This window comes from Doryrhamphus excisus, linkage group LG10 (assembly GCF_037039965.1).
Source record: "Doryrhamphus excisus strain RoL-2023G ecotype Guam linkage group LG10, RoL_Dexc_Guam_v1.1, whole genome shotgun sequence".
Taxonomy (NCBI): domain Eukaryota; kingdom Metazoa; phylum Chordata; class Actinopteri; order Syngnathiformes; family Syngnathidae; genus Doryrhamphus; species Doryrhamphus excisus.
This window is the reverse complement of record NC_136366.1, coordinates 5116897-5134812: the sequence shown is the minus strand read 5'-3', so window position 1 is coordinate 5134812 and position 17916 is coordinate 5116897. Positions and strand designations below refer to the sequence as shown.

The 17916-nt window shown below is 43.2% G+C and overlaps 1 protein-coding gene across 2 annotated transcripts in view; it reads left to right on the top strand.

Moving 5' to 3' along the window:
- LOC131106977 (leucine zipper putative tumor suppressor 2 homolog) overlaps positions 1 to 17916 on the top strand; it is a 57345-nt gene that overhangs the window by 18844 nt on the left and 20585 nt on the right. Inside the window, exon 2 of one of the 2 annotated variants that reach the window (XM_058056582.2) lies at positions 2341 to 2453. The gene's annotated coding sequence lies outside the window, so the exon portion shown is untranslated. Of the gene's footprint in view, positions 1 to 2340; positions 2454 to 7090; positions 7346 to 17916 lie in introns of those variants that run through there. The other variant, XM_058056591.2, reaches the window with a different exon arrangement.

Genomic DNA, 17916 nt, shown 5'->3' with positions numbered 1-17916 from the left:
TGCATATTCTCAACCTGGCTTTTTTCTCCTTCAGGCCTCCTCTTCTCCTCCTCTATCACCAGGACATGTCAGCATAAATGTCCATAATGATGCAACACAGTCCTCAAGTAACCTGATGCATATGCTGCGATTAACCCCGCCCATTGGTTTAAAGCGCTGCGCAAACTTGATGACACGTGGAGTCTGTGACATCATATCCCCACATCAAGTCTGGTCCCCGCTGTGAGGGCATATGCCGCGTAATCTACTGAAGCTACCACTCGGAGTAATATTCTGTCTAATCTGCCCCCGTGGGTGTTGCTGTCAGACACTCAAGCAGGGTCATTAGATTAGAGTCTGTGTCATTTTTAAACTTGCTTGTATCTGATTAAATGTAACCCGACCTTTTCAAGCTAATTTCTTCCCTAAATGGACCCCTGCTGTGTCCTTTAGGGAAGACCCAGACCATCTGTGCTCCTTAGGGACATCTTGGTAGCAGACCGGTACCTGTAACAAATGTTTTTCATGCACTTTTCTCCTTCATAATTCCCAAATAGATGTTCAACTTGGAACACATAATTTGCACAAGCCTTGTTGCACGGTGGTCGTGTGGTTAGCGTGCAGACCTCACAGCTAGGAGACCAGGGTTCAGTTTCACCCTCGGCCATCTCTGTGTGGAGTTTGCATGTTCTCGCCGTGCATGTGTGGGTTTTCTAGGTTAATTAGCGACTCCAAATTGTCCATAGGTATGAATGTGAGTGTGAATGGTTGTTTGTCTATATGTGCCCTGTGATTGGCTGGCCACCAGTCCAGGGTGTACCCCGCCTCTCGCCCGAACACAGCTGGGATAGGCTCCAGCACCCCCGCGACCCTTGTGAGTATAAGCGGTAGAAAATGAATGAGTTCTCCTCCTATTTTGTGTGGAAGTGGTAACTTTTTGGCTTCTTATTTTGTCTTTCCCCACCCTCGGCCATCTCTGTGTGGAGTTTGCATGTTCTCCCCGTGCATGCATGGGTTTTCTCCGGGTATTCCGGTTTTCTCCCACATTCCAAAAACATGCTAGGTTAATTGGCCACTCCAAATTGTCCATAGGTATGAATGTGAGTGTGAATGGTTGTTTGTCTATATGTGCCCTGTGATTGGCTGGCCACCAGTCCAGGGTGTACCCCGCCTCTCGCCCGAAGACAGCTGGGATAGGCTCCAGCACCCCCGTGACCCTCATGAGGATAAGTGGTAGAAAATGAATGAATGAACAAATTAACCCTGCCTTAACTTGTGACAAAAGACGACCTGGCGACCTCACATCTGGTTCCCGAAAGCGGGACACAAGACCGACAGACAGCCTGGCAGCTTGAACCCCTCCGCCACACCAGAATCAATACTGGTGTCGCATCACTTACCTCATCGGCCGGATGAAAGTGGAGAGTGGGGTCATGAAGGGATGCAAAGAAAAATAACCCCAGAAGATCAATATTTGCGTTTTTGTGAGGGAAATCAATTAGAGATGCATAATATCATCTTTTTCACACAAATGCCGCTTCTCAAGAATGATATGGTATTGATAACCGATAACTTTTTTACCGATAACTATTTATAATTGTTACATTTGGATTTCATTGGAGGTAAGAAGGACTTGAACAAATTTGGATTTGAGCAACAGTACCTGTTGATTTGTCCAAATCAAATATCATGACATGAACTATGAATTATTATTACTATCAGGAGTATAGAGCAGGGGAAGCCACCTGCTGTGGTCCAGTGAAGTTCACGCCATTGGAGGTAGCCCAGCAAGGGGCACTGTATTCCGGTATATATGTATGTGTGTATATATATATATATATATATATATATATAATATAGTATTAGTATAAATTCAAAAACAAATATTGTGCTTTTCAGAAAAGGCAAAAAAATGCACCAAAATGGCCATATGACTATGAAAATCTGGGTAGATTTAAAAATAAAATGCATATTTGTCCTACACATAGTAGTTGCAAATGTATATTTCATAGGCAATGTGTGCCGTGTGTCACCAGGTGGGGGCAGTATTACCCCCCACAGTTGTCCCCTCGGCCAAGGCGCATGAGTATGGTGCGCCAATGGCAACAGGTGCAAACACAGGTTAATTGTGCCATCTAGTGGAAGACCATTACATTGTTCTGTCAAAGACATTCATTCATTCATTTTCTACTTATCCTCACGAGGGTCGCAGAAGTATATATGCCATTCCCACTCACATTCATACCTATGGACAATATGGAGTCGCCAATTAACCTAGCATGTTTTTGGAATGTGGGAGGAAACCGGAATACCCGGAGAAAACTGTGATTTTTTTTCACTGTGTTTTTGTTTTCTCTTCAGGCTGGAGGGCCAGCAGAGCCCCAGAGATGATCGCTGACCTAGGATGAGATCCGTCTTTCACCGCCCTGTCTCCTCTCGACCTGCAGGAGGAGCACGTTGGGCCGCAGCGTGAGGTAAAGAGCATTGCTGACGAACAGCCACCCCCCCCCACCCTCCCACCTTTACAGTGCCCTAAGAGTCAATGATAAGTGACATATTTATGGAAATGGTGGTCTTGGCTTCTGTCTTTGAAGACACAGTTTAAGGGATCGGGTTTTAGGTATATATGGCAGTCAGAGGGGGAGGGGGTTGGAGGAGTTCAAGGGGGTCAGGAATTCACAGCTGAGCCCATATTGTTTCACATGACACCTGGCTGATTGCGTTACCTCTGACAAGGTGTGTCGGCGTTTTTTTTCTTTTTTTTCTTCCTTTTCCGCTCGGCTGCACTTGGATTTGAACACGTTTCCTCATCACAATCCTCAGTTTGTTTTTCTTCTTGCCTCCTGCGGCCATTTCATGGTGGAGTCTGACCTTATCGTGTCTGAGGGGAGTGCGGTGTTTGCAAGATGTGTGCTGTGATAAGAGTGTGTGGAGAAACAACACAGCAGCAGCTGTCTTCCTCTCCTCTTTCCACCCATTTCCACCATGACAGGCTTCCTTATTTCCACTCTTGCCCCGGCTCACGCCGCCCGGGCCCCAGCTGTCCCTGTCCCTCACTAGCTACCATTAACCACACAAAAGGAGCCTTATTTTTGCTTGCAGTGTTACTTTAAACTGACCAATGAAAAGTTTATTCCAAAAATGGCTAATTAACAATATTTGACGGGTTGGTGTCATCGACATCCAGAAGGTTTGGGTTTTAATATGGATTTGAATCCTGAACCTTGAGTCTATTCTTATGCCGGTACTGAAATACATTTCACTCCTTTTAGCCCAAGCGCTAACCCTCCTGTTAGCCAACTGTGGCCCATCATTCATTGCTGTGTGTGTGCTGTTTGGAGGCTGCATGGCAGCTACTTGGCGGAATTCCACTTTCTTACTAAACATTGAAAATCAAATACAAGTTCAATAGTTTTTGTCGGTTGACGACTGGACTACAGTCGGTCCCCACTTTGTTCTTATTAGTTTTTATTCATGGCCTGTCCTTAATTGATTTAGTTGTTATCATGGTAGGCCTAATTTAATGTGATAATTACAACAGTGGCTGCACGGCGGTTAAGTGGTTAGCATGCAGACCAGGGTTCAATTCCACCCACGGCCATCTCTGTGTGGAGTTAGCATGTTCTCCCGGTGCATGTTTTCTCCGGGTACTCCGGTTTCCTCCCACATTCCAAAAACATGCTAGGTTAATTAGCCACTCCAAATTGTCCATAGGTATGAATGTGAGTGTGAATGGTTGTTTGTCTATATGTGCCCTGTGATTGGCTGGCCACCAGTCCAGGGTGTACCCCGCCTCTTGCCCGGAGACAGCTGGGATAGGCTCCAGCACCCCCGCGACCCTCATGAGGATAAGCGGTAGAAAATGAATAAATGAATGAATTTATATGTGTAATAAAAATACATTTATATTTAAAAATGTATTATTAATAAAATATAATAAAAAACATAAGTAAGTTTAATAATTACGTTGAAAAATATTTTGCTATTTGTGGTTTTCTCCCATGTTCTAAAAACATGCTAGCTTAATTAGCGACTCCAAATTGTCCATAGGTTTGAATGTGAGTGTGAATGGTTGTTTGACTATATGTGCCCTGTGATTGGCTGGCCACCAGTCCAGGGTGTACAACGCCTCTCGCCCGAAGACAGCTGGGATAGGCTCCAGCACCCCCGCAACCCTTGTGAGGAAAAGCGGTAGAAAATGAATGAATGAAAACAGTCACTTGTATTGCAATTGCTGATTCAAAATGGCAGGACACTGCTGAGCTAGCAGGAGGATTTGGAGGTGAAGGGGTGAACCTTTGCTGGTATGTGTGGAACATATCTGTACTCTATTGTAAATAGCGTTAGTTCTGCTGTGAACACAACACGACACCCATAGAGGGTAAAAAGGGGCAAAGTCAAGGATGGATTTATTAGACTACTACTATGTCCTGTTACTTGCATGCAAAAGGGTGGGAAGTTAATTGGAGATAGACTCACACATTAAAAACTGTATAAAACAACTTCATTCTGGCCTTGTCAGCATGTCTAGGTACCATTTAGCTTATGAGATTGTTCATCTTGACAAGTCTGACTCACTCAAAAAAAAAAAACCTTATGCTGACTCACTCAAAAAAAAAACACACGCAAATACACACATACATGCGTGCAAGGCTCAAAAGCTTTTTTGTGTAGCTGCCAGTATGGTGAGGTGGTCGGGCCGACTGTTAATGGCAGCAAAGTGCAGAGTCGGGAGAGCTGAAGTGAACTTTCTTCTCACTTGTTGACCACCGAGGGACTCTAGGGGGAGAACATCTAAGCTCTAAGAAAGTTTAAGGGTAAAGAGCACTCGCCCGCTCTTCTACAGCTCTTCTTGTCCAGCCTTAAATGGTCACTGACAGGATTTTTCATTCATTCATTCATTTTCTATTGTTTATCCTCACAAGGGTCACGGGGGTGCTGGAGCCTATCACAGCTGTCTCGGGCGAGAGGCGAGGTACACCCAGGACTGGTGGCCAGCCAATCACAGGGCACATATAGACAAACAACCATTCACACTCACATTCATACCTATGGATACCTAGCTATGTTCACAGATACTCACTCGATGTTCTTCTAGCTATGTTCACTGATACTCTACTACGTTTGCTGATGTTCTTCTAGCTATGTTCACTGATACTCGACCACATTTGCTGATGTTCTTCTAGCTACGTTCACTGATACTCACTCAACTACGTTTGCTGATGTTCTTCTAGCTACGTTCACTGATACTCGGTTTGCTGATGTTCTTCTAGCTATGTTCACTGATACTCACTCGACTATGTTTGCTGATGTTCTTCTAGCTACGTTCACTGATACTCGACTATGTTTGCTGATGTTCCTCTAGCTATGTTCACTGATACTCACTCGATTATGTTTGCTGATGTTCTTCTAGCTATGTTCACTGATACTCACTCAACTGTGTTTGCCGATGTTCTTCTAGCTACGTTCACTGATACTCACTCGACTATGTTTGCTGATATTCTTCTAGCTACATTCACTGATACTCGACTGTTTGCTGATGTTCTTCTAGCTACATTCACTGATACTCCACTGTTTGCTGATGTTCTTCTAGCTATGTTCACTGATACTCATTCAACTGTTTTTGCTGATGTTCTTCTAGCTACGTTCACTGATACTCACTCGACTACGTTTGCTGATGTTCTTCTAGCTACATTCACTGATACTCGACTGTTTGCTGATGTTCTTCTAGCTACGTTCACTGATACTCCACTATGTTTGCTGATGTTCTTTTAGCTACGTTCACTGATACTCGACTGTTTGCTGATGTTCTTCTAGCTATGTTCACTGATACTCATTCAACTGTGTTTGCTGATGTTCTTCTAGCTACGTTCACTGATACTCACTCGACTACGTTTGCTGATGTTCTTCTTGCTATGTTCACTGATACTCGACTATGTTTGCTGATGTTCTTCTAGCTATGTTCACTGATACTCACTCAACTGTGTTTGCTGATGTTCTTCTAGCTACGTTCACTGATACTCACTCGACTATGTTTGCTGATGTTCTTCTTGCTATGTTCACTGATACTCACTCGACTACGTTTGCTGATGTTCTTCTTGCTATGTTCACTGATACTCACTCCACTACGTTTGCTGATGTTCTTCTAGCTATGTATGCTGGTATTCTTGCCATGTTTGTTATTTTTCAAGCTATGTTTGCCGATATTCTCCTAGCCAAGTTTGCTGATGTGCTCTCACACATCGGAAGTCTATGCATCTGGTATTGGCAATTATGCTGGTATCGGACCCCAATATCGCTACCAGATCGACTCGATCCCTCGGTTTTTGTTTGTTTTTTTTGGGGGGGGGGGGCGCCTTCAGGTGGGGGAAAAAAGGACGTTTTGGAGGTGCACATCATCAAGGGGGTTTGAAGGCACTGGCGCTAGCTGGCGTCACTTCCGTCATGACACTGTAGCATAATGAAGCTTTTACTCAGCTCTCCGACTTGTTGTCCACCGTCACACGCAACAAGAGATGGCTGTGTGTGTGTGTGTGATCTGTAAATAGCCTGATGCTGAAACAGTTGGCGCATTAATCACGTGCGTTAGCATGAGTTCACCTCATTTAAACCATCCCAACTGGGGATCACGTTGCAAAGGGGGCTCCATGTTCGCTTCTTTCCCCCATCAAGCGTTGCAGTATGTTGCGACGTATGCGTTACCTGCTGACAAACACCCTCGCTCACCTCCGCCAGCGTGAAAATGGAACATAAACAAGTTACGTAATTCAACCCATGTGGGTTAATTGTCCCGCCTGCTCTCGTCTCTCGCCTTCAGTTCCTGATGCAGCTGATGCTTGGTTAATAATTTCACGCGAATGTGTCGGATGGTGACGATTGGAGGGGAAAGGGGGTGTTGCCTTCATGCCAAATGGGGCCAATCTGCACAATCAGCCACAAAAAAGAAACTCAATCCTGTGCAGGAGTTTGCATGGAAAGAGAGGGCGGCCTAAGGAGCTAGAAAGAGAAGGGGAGTTAGGTAGGGGGGGTGGATGTTAAAAGATGGAAATAAGGGTGGGGGGGCGGTAGACAAAAGTGAGGAAGGGGGGAGGGAGGAGCGGGGGAGGCGGTGCTAATGCAGACAAGCAGGGAGGGAAAGCAGAAAGGAGTGAGAGGAAGGCAGGAGAGGAACGGAAAGGCGGGGGTGTCCGTTCTGAAAGTCCTAGTGTCGGGATATGAAGAAGTCTCGTAGAGGGCGGCGGTGCGGGACCGACGTTAGACAGCAGCTGGCGGGCGGCTGACAAACACCGGACTGATTACTGGAGCCCCCCCCCCACTCTAAAAAAAAAACGTGGAGAGTAGGCAGAGATGCAAGGCTCCCACCAGGGTAAGTCTGCTGCATGAAGAGGCTTGTCTTTTTAGAATGAAGTCACTATGCTGCTGTTTTGCCATCATTTGCATGAAGTTGCTTTAGTTGATGAGTTGTGGAAAGAGCCCACAAACGGAACACAGATTGCACACAAAAGTTGCTTGGCAGGAGGAGCACTCACACATTCCTAATGGACTTATACCGGGAGCTAGGAGCTTAAATAAGATCTGATGTCTGGGATTAAATTATGAATGTTGGGAAGTGCAAGCGGCAATTGGATGGTTCAGTGATGGGGCAATGCTTTTTAAAAATGTATTTTTTGCAGGCAATGGATTCAACTTTTTAAGGTCGTTGAAAAGGACAGTTTGCACCTCACTCCAAAATTTCAAGCCAAAAATGTAATTGTATTCAAATTGTACAAATAGCAACCACCAATTTTCCATCAAGCTATTATAAGCTGTACATTAAATGATAGCTAACATTAGTAGCTAAACTTTGCAAAATTGCTATCATTAGCTGACGTGTGTGTGTGTTACATAGGCAAGAGCTGGTTACTGGTTTGAATGTATACCACAGTATGAAAAAGGCGCTTTCAAAACCTCTAATATTGTTCACCATGCCATTTCTACGATATGACGTCCCGTCTATTTTTTGAGACAATTTTTTCAATAATTATATCACATAATGAGAGTCGGGCTGCACGGTGATCAAGTGGTTAGCGCGCAGACCTCACAGCTAGGAGACCGGGGTTCAATCCCACCCTCGGCCATCTCTGTGTGGAGTTTGCATGTTCTCCCTGTGCATGCGTGGGTTTTCTCAGAGTACTACGGTTTCCTCCCACATTCCAAAAACATGCTAGGTTAATTGGCCACTCCAAACTGTCCATAGGTATGAATGTGAGTGTGAATGGTTGTTTGTCTATATGTGCCCTGTGATTGGCTGGCCACCAGTCCAGGGTGTACCCCGCCTCTCGCCCGAAGACAGCTGGGATAGGCTCCAGCACCGCCCGCGACCCTCGTGAGTATAAGCGGTAGAAAATGAATGAGTTCTCCTCCTATTTTGTGTGGAAGTGGTAACTTTTTGGCTTCTTATTTTGTCTTTCCCCACCCTCGGCCATCTCTGTGTGGAGTTTGCATGTTCTCCCCGTGCATGCATGGGTTTTCTCCGGGTATTCCGGTTTTCTCCCACATTCCAAAAACATGCTAGGTTAATTGGCCACTCCAAATTGTCCATAGGTATGAATGTGAGTGTGAATGGTTGTTTGTCTATATGTGCCCGAAAAACAGCTGGGATAGGCTCCAGCACCCCCCGCGAGGAAAGTGGCCTGCTACAGTGAAATAATAACGTAACATTATAAGGAGTCTGTAAAAACAAAAACAAAAAAAAACTACTTGTGTATGTTGTGACCTCACCGATCATATCGAGGCTAATGTTACGTATTGCATAGCTCACTCACTACAGGGTGCCAACTGTCAACTGTGCTCCAAGCATAATTGGCACCCTCTTGGCACCCGTTAACCAATACAAACAGTAACAGGGACTAATGAATTGAAAACTGATGAGAAGAGTATTGTTTTGGGTGTTTTGTTTACATAGCAATGGTGTTGTAGCCCGAATACGCAAGCAATTCTGGCTGTCAAAGTAGAAGCGTTGTTGTTGCTGTTGTCCAGCAAAGTGTTCTATGCTGCTTCGCAGTCCTGTAGAGTTTTCAACTTGCAAATGTGGTCATGGTTTTATTTCATTTGAACATGCATCAGATTACAATTGAATGCATCACATAATCAGTTCACAGTCCCACATGTCCAAAAGGAGTAGGAAGAAGCAAAGCTTAGTAAATCCTACCCCTCCATCTGGTACTTTTACAATCAGTAACTGTTACATTTGTTCACGTCCTGCTTTCCTAATATAGTTTAGTTTAATTTAGTTTAATTTTTTTTTGTCACGTACCGAAGTACGAGGTGATATGATCATCCAACGACATCATGTGTACCATAGTAAGTGTCAATATAGTGATATAGATATAGCACATCATGACTGGTTCAAGACTCTTCATCCTTGTATTTAGCAAACATCAACTGCTTGTATTGTTTCTTGAATTGGCTCATCGTTGTGCATTGTTTGAGGTCCTTACTCAATCCATTCCATAGTTTGATTCCACATACTGAAATGCTATGCCTTTTTAACGTGTTTCAAATGTAGTTATTCCCTGAGATCATATTTCTCCTCTCTTGTAGAGAAGTATTGGATGACATTTTTAGATAATTGGTTATTTTTAGCCTTATGCATTATTTTAGCTGTTTTGAAATATGCTCGCAGAGCAAGTGTAATTAAAAGACATTGTACTGTAGTGTGCGTGAATGTGCGGTATATTTCCTTAAAATGTGGAACAGCCATTTTAACAGATCCATGTCAAAAGCCATTGTTTTGAGAGTTATCGTTCGTGTGTGAAACTCATCAGAAACCAACAAAAAAGTTGTGAAGTCATAAAAATAATTTCATAGAAAGCTCTGACCATGGTTGAAGAGTAGCCCAAAATTTTTCATGACATTTGCTGTCCCAAATATTCTTTGCAGACACTTTCTATTGGTGGTTTGTTGTGTGCTTCACAGTCCATCATGTTCACAATGAGTCCTCTACCATTGTTGTTGGATTTATGTCCACCTGTGACCTTGCCCATAGAATACACAGCCTGTCAGTTTATTTTAATGTACACATACTTTTTTTTCATCCATGTGGAGAGATTGTTTAATTCATGTTTTCAAAAACAGAGTTGAGATGCAGATGCCAATCACAGTTATGGGACAGAAGTCAACTTCAGTCCGATTTGGGGGAAAAAAGTTTACATATTATCATCTTTTATGCTGACGTCTTAAGTTGTCACGATGACAACTTTTGCTGGGCGATAACTGTCCTACAAATTATTGTCCATGATCAATATTATTAAATTTTTTTCCATGAATTATATATGGTATAACAATACAGTACACTATCAAAAGCATTCATTCATTCATTTTCTACCGCTTTTTCCTCACAAGGGTCGCAGGGGTGCTGGAGCCTATCCCAGCTGTCTTCGGGCGAGAGGCGGGGTACACCTTGGACTGGTCGCCAATCACAGGGCACATATAGACAAACAACCATTCACACTCACATTCATACCTATGGACAATTTGGAGTCGCCAATTAACCTAGCATGTTTTTGGAATGTGGGAGGAAACCGGAGTACCCGGTCTCCTAGCTGTGAGGTCTGCGCACTAACCACTAGACCGCCGTGCCGCCCCACTATCAAAAGCAATAAACTTTAATTTCTCAAGTGTATTTTACGTTGTAATTGGAATGTCAAGAGCTTTTACATGGAATAAATTAAAAACAAACCATTGAAAATGAACTGGACTGAAGGTCTCAGAGAAAAATCCCACTTGCCAAAATCACCACCATAATCAAAACCAAAAAAATAGACCCAAACTCCAATAAAAAGCACACACACCAATAAAAACAATAAATAAAATGTAAGTATGTAATGAAGTCTGTAAAGGAAATTGCACTTAAATAATGAACATTAGGTATCTAAACAAAGAACACCAAGTGCAGACTATCCACAGGTGGTAGGAAAACGTGTAGCCACTTCATTTGGCGAGATTGCGAGCAAGGAACAGCGACATGTTGAGGTTGTGCGCTTCGAGGCAGGATCTTTCTGGAGTAGCAATGTTACCCACCGTGCTAATCCTTCTCTCTGAGCTGCTGCTGGTTGCACTCGGAATTGCTGTTTGTGACATGAACACGTACCTTCTCCCAGGCAATTCCTACTGTCTGTCAAAGTCTTCTAACACTTCCCAAATGTTGGCTTTTCAACCATAGGAAAGGTTGATTTCTTTTGCAATGCACTGACTAGGCCTGTCACGATAAAGGATTATCCAACAATTAAAAAATAAACAAGTTGGTAATTATGAGCCCTGGATAAATTGACATATAAGTGTATGTGTATTTTGATCCAGGGTACATATAGACAAACAACCATTCACACTCACATTCATACCTATGGACAATTTGGGGTCGCTAATTAACCTAGCATGTTTTTGGAATGTGGGAAGAAACCGGAGTACCCGGAGATTACCCACGCATGCACGGGGTGGAATAGAACCCTGGTCTCCTAGTTGTGAGGTCTGCGCGCTAACCACTTGGTCACCGTGCAGCCCTATATTATATTCATTCATTCATTATCTACCGCTTTTGCCTCACGAGGCTTGTGGAGGTGCTGGAGCCTATCCCAGCTGTCGGGGTACAGGCGGGGTACACCCTAGACTGGTGGCCAGCCAATCACAGGGCACATATAGACAAACAACCATTCACACTCACATTCATGCCTATGGACAATTTGGAGTCGCTAATTAACCTAGCATGTTTTTGGAATGTGGGAAGAAACCGGAGTACCCGGAGATTACCCACGCATGCACAGGGGGGAATTGAACCCTGGTCTCCTAGTTGTGAGGTCTGTGCGCTAACCACTTGTCCACCGTGCTGCCCTATATTATATTTTGATTAAAATAATGGTTCATATTTCCAAACTCCACATTTGAAAGTGTAAGAGTGCCACTTTTGTAGAATTGTCAACATCAGCAAATGTAACTGTAGAGTGGTATCATATGGAATCGTATTGTTTGTGCACTGTATTGACTTGTATTGAAAATATCTGCCTTTCTGATCATATGATAAGCTGTGTATCTTGCATATTATACATCCCTGGTAGTCTGTAATACGTGCAGGTTTATCAGTTGAAATGGGGAAGATGAGGCTTCTCAGTCCGGAACCCCTTTTATACTTCTGGAGGGTATGTGGAGAGCAGCAGGGGTGGCGGTTGCTCGCGGCACTAATCTCTCCAAGCACTCCATAATGATTGGAGGCTGTTATTCAATCTGCGGACACACAACGAAGATAAGAGGGTGCATGAGTGACGCCGCAGATAGCAGGCTGTTAGACTGTCTTGCTATCGCACGACCAGCGCAACACAACACACATTTCAGCCAGAGATCTCCAAAAGGTTGTGTTGTTGTGTTACTTGCTTGCGTGCCCCGTGCCGCATATTGTAGAATGTCAGCAGATACGGTATGTTTATAGTCTGCGTTGCTTTACAGTCCGTGTACGCGTTCAAGTCTTTGTAGTAGTCACCGTGACGTGTTGACATTTCCTTTGAGCGAAGGCGGTAATTAAGTCGGAGGGCTCGCCGTTTCTCTTTGTAAACATGGCATCCATAAATGGGCAGGTGCCGAGATGCTGACGTAACGTTTTGAAATGGAAAAGGTGGCTTGACTCAGAAGGTGGGTTACCTCATTCCCTTTGAGCCAAACCAATGAGGTAAACGTGCGTTGCGGGTCACACGGAACACATGTTTCCTCCCCCCCTTGTCCCGCTGACTCGTATATGGACACAAGTGCAAAGTAATAATGCTGCACGGGCTATACAGGGTTTACTGTCCTCATCTCCACTTTTTCCAGAGCTCACGTTGAGCTCAACCTCAAGCCAGGTATTTATGTAAAGCCTAGCTGGGACCGCTGAGACCGAGAGATTAGAAGTCGACCCGACTTCTCTTCACTTTGCTGAATGAGACTTTTTCCAAGCCAGCCCCCACCCCACAACATCTTTCTCTCCACTTCCCAGCTACCAAACGCCAGCGCATATGCCGCTCCGCCGTATTTCCTTTAGATGAGTGTAAGTGAATTATACATCAAGACGAGCACAGTTGAGCTGAGGCGTTGCCGCTTACGCAATAGCGAGTCGTTTGCCTGACTTCATGTAGCGCCGCTGTGTTTAGCTGCAACGTCTCTGCTGAAATCTTGGAGGTTTCGATTTGAAGTGTTTGTCCTCAGCAGATTGTGGAGCCAAGAAGCAAGCAGAGGCTGGTTTGGGATAGTTTAAGCAAGTTAAAAAAAATCTTTAACAGAAATCTCTTCATAGATTATTTGTGCCAATCAGTGCATTAACAGTCTCCAAGCATAATGGTAATGGTTTTATTTCATTTGAACAATCATCAGATTACAATTGAATGCATCACATAATCAGTTCACAGTTCCACATGTCCAAAAGGAGTAGGAAGAAGCAAAGCTTATTAAATCCTACCCCTTCATCTGTTACTTTTACAATCAGTAAGTGTTATTTGTTCACTTCCTGCTTTCCTAATATAGTTTGTTTGTTTGTTTTTTGGCACGTACCGAAGTACAAGGTGAATTCAATCTTGCTAATATTCTATAATTAAACTCAGGACATGTTTTATATAGATATATATTTTCTTTTTAATAAAGCTGGACTTATGAATAATGGTAATGGTTTTATTTCATTTGAACATGCATCAGATTACAATTGAATGCATCACATAATCAGTTCACAGTTCCACATGTCCAAAAGGAGTAGGAAGAAGCAAAGCTTATTAAATCCTACCCCTCCATCTGGTACTTCTACAATCAGTAACTGTTACATTTGTTCACTTCCTGCTTTCCTAATATAGTTTGTTTGTTTAGTTGTTTTTTTGGCACGCACCGAAGTACGAGGTGATATGACCATACAATGACATAATGGGTACCATAGTAAGTGTCAATATAGTGATATATATACAGTGAAGAAAATAAGTATTTGAACACCCTGCTATTTTGCTATTTCTCCCACTTAGAAATCATGGAGGGGTCTGAAATTTTCATCGTAGGTGCATGTCCACTGTGAGAGAGATAAACTAAAAAGAAAAATCCAGAAATCACAATGCATGATTTTTTAACAATTTATTTGTGTGATACAGCTGCAAATAAGTATTTGAACACCTGTGTATCATCTAGAATTCTGACCCTGAAAGACCTGTTAGTCTGCCCATTAGAAGTCCACCTGCACTCCATGTATCATCCTGAATCAGATGCACCTGTTTGAGGTCGTTAGCTGCATAAAGACACCTGTCCACCCCATACAATCAGTAAGACTTTAACTTGTAACATGGCGAAGACCAAAGAGCTGTCCAAAGACACCAGAGACAAAATTGTACACCTCCACAAGGCTGGAAAGGGCTACGGAGCAATTACCAAGCAGCTTGGTGAAAAAAGGTCCACTGTTGGAGCTATCATTAGAAAATGGAAGAAGCTAAACATGACGGTCAATCTCAATCGGAGTGGAGCCCCATGCAAGATATAACCTCGTGGGGTCTCAATGATTCTAAGAAAGGTGAGGAATCAGCCCAGAACTACACGACAGGACTTGGTCAATGACCTGAAAAGAGCTGGGACCACCGTTTCCAAGGTTACTGTAGGTAATACACTAAGACGTCATGATGTGAAATCATGCATGGCACGAAAGGTTCCCCTGCTTAAACCAGCACATGTCAAGGCCCGTCTTAAGTTTGCATATGACCATTTGGATGATACAGAGGAGTCATGGGAGAAAGTTTTATGGTCAGATGAGACCAAAATAGAACTTTTTGGTCATAATTCCAATAAGCGTGTTTGGAGGAAGAAGAATGAAGAGTACAATCCGAAGAACACCATCCCTACTGTGAAGCATGGGGGTGGTAGCATCATGCTTTGGGGGTGTTTTTCTGCACATGGGACAGGACGAGTGCACTGCATTAAAGAGAGGATGACTGGGGCCGTGTATTGTGAGATTTTGGGGAACAACCTCCTTCCCTCTGTCAGAGCATTGAAGATGGGTCGTGGCTGGGTCTTCCAACACGACAACGACCCGAAGCACACAGCCAGGAAAACCAAGGAGTGGCTCCGTAAGAAGCATATCAAGGTTCTAGCATGGCCCAGCCAGTCTCCAGACCTGAACCCAATCGAAAATCTTTGGAGGGAGCTCAAACTCCGTGTTTCTCAGCGACAGCCCAGAAACCTGACTGATCTAGAGAAGATCTGTGTGGAGGAGTGGGCCAAGATCCCTCCTGCAGTGTGTGCAAACCTGGTGAAAAACTACAGGAAACGTTTGACCTCTGTAATAGCAAACAAAGGCTACTGTACCAAATATTAACATTCATTTTCTCAGGTGTTCAAATACTTATTAGCAGCTGTATCACACAAATAAATTGTTAAAAAATCATGCATTGTGATTTCTGGATTTTTCTTTTTAGTTTATCTCTCTCACAGTGGACATGCACCTACGATGAAAATTTCAGACCCCTCCATGATTTCTAAGTGGGAGAAATAGCAAAATAGCAGGGTGTTCAAATACTTATTTTCTTCACTGTAGCACATCATGACTGGTTCATGACTATAATGTCCACACCTCCCCTCCCTGTTTGCAAAACTAAGTAAAAGTCAAGTTATATGTTAAATGTTCAGTTGTTCATTCGTCATTATTTTTGCATAATTTTTTTCATGTAAAACTGCAATTATTGTCAATAAAATGTGTTTGGTGTTTACATTTTTGGGGTCTAAAATAGATTAATTGAATTTACATTATTTTCTATGGGAAAACTTGCCTTGGTTAAAGTCTGTTTTGGTTTGAGTCGGACTTTCTGGAATATTCTGATTTGAACACAACAGCAGTGCAATTCCAAGAAGATTTTTATACTGTATATCTCCAACTCACAAACACGTCCCTGGTCTTACTTTAAACATCAGTTATAAAAAAAACAAAACACACATAATGAAGCTAAAATGTGTAAAGCCGACTTCCTTCTTTACTGTCTCTCACATCTAAACAATCCATAGCGTGAGATAACGGCCCCTTTCTCTTAGCTTTATTCCCTCTGTTCAGCTGAAACAATGGACCTCTGCTGGGGGCCGCGGGGGGTGAAGGGAAGGAAGGGAAGTTGGGAGGGTAAAAGCTTCTCTGCAAGTTGGGACAAAGAAGTAAAGAAGTGAGAGAGAATGTCAGTTTAAATCAAAGATCAGTGTGTCATCAAACATCTCAAGTGGGATCCTTGATTCTTGCAAACTTGGGGTGTTTAGAGATCGTGTGTTCGATTTCTCGTGGCCACTATATAATTACTTAATTAATCACACAATAAATGAAAATGTCATCATTTTTGCCACACTCCAAATATTGCCACGTGCATGTGTGTCTGTTTTTCTCATCCCGGGCATGAAGAGGCGTCACTCTTACCTCTTTTCCACTGTAGCAAACTTTGGAGTTCGTGCTGGATTCAATTTGTGGCCTAATGGAACCGTGTTGCCTGCAAACTGACTCCGACACCAGTTTCATTTTCCTTTGTCCTGGCGAGCCGTGTCACTACGCCACATGGCTTACGCCGCCGATCAGCAAGTAACAGGAGATTTTCAGTGTTGACACTTCAGTGTTCAAGTTTGGGGGGGGGGGGGGGGGGCTTGTAGCAAGGAGAGGATGATCCATCTGATCACCATTGTTTTCTGATAAAAACATACTAAACATAAGCCACGTTTACATAGACCCAAATATTCCAATTCCATTCGGGTTATTTGCTCAAACAGAAATAATCTAACCTTTGTATACCCCTCATTCCAAAAGAAAAGTGCCAATCCGAATGAATATATAATCGGATTCACAGGGGTGGAATATTCCTTTCCCCAATCCGATTGAGGTATCTTGTACCCGCTCAATCGGAAAGTTGTCAGACTGCGTTCTTCTTCGTAATGTTTTTCTTCTTCTGTTGTTTATTGGCGGTTGGCAAGCAGCTTTCGTGTGCATTAGCGCCATCTGTGGAACAGAATCTAAACCCTTCTATACGCCATTCACAAGTCCAGTTTTATTAAAAAAGAAAATATATATCTATATAAAACATGTACCGAGTTTAATTATAAAATATTAGCAAGATTGAACTTTATCTTTTCCTGTTCCCGGGTGCGTTCTTTCAGCGAATGCTGAGATATGGCGTAACATGCAGCTCCAGACGTTCTTCGATTAAAAAATAAAAAAAAATGGAGGCGAGCAATCGGCACTGGACTGCTGCGGAAAGTTTGTTTTTGATTCAAACTAAATTTCAAGACTGGACGAAGGAAAAACTGGCAATACGGAGTTATTCCAACGAGGGAAAGAAAAACTCAAGGAAGTCTGTATCACGTGATGTTGGTGTTTACGTTTTACTGCACATGCCCCATTGACTATTCTGGTTGATTATAGCGGCGATTGGAATATTCCTTTCCATGTATACCATTGCTTTCGGAAAGGTCATTCAAAAAGATTCCATTCGGAAAGAGAAAAACTCCTCCTACTTTTGTCACTATCGGTTTACGATGTTGGCGAAATGACACCATTTTCACCACATACAGAGGAATGGACAGGCAGCAGCGTGCAGTGATTCAATGGAAAAGAGTAAAAAGTTAGATTTTTTTGTGAGGAGGCATTTTTGTCATGTGTAACTCTTTTGAATGCATATTTTGAGTAACCTCGGAAACAAACCAGAACTACGCTTTTCACCACCGAAATCCAACTAGCTGACTGGACCAAGTGCGGGATAAATCACTTTTTCCCTTCAGCATAGTAGAAATTAATTTGTAGACTTTTTTTTTCATTGTACTTTTCATCACGACCCGATTTTGTGTATCGTCTCGCCTCCCTGAATCGCCTCCAAAGACAAGTCCATTGCATCTTCAGACAGAACAGTCTTGGTATTCCCACTGTCTGCCAGCCTGCCTGATCGCTGCCGA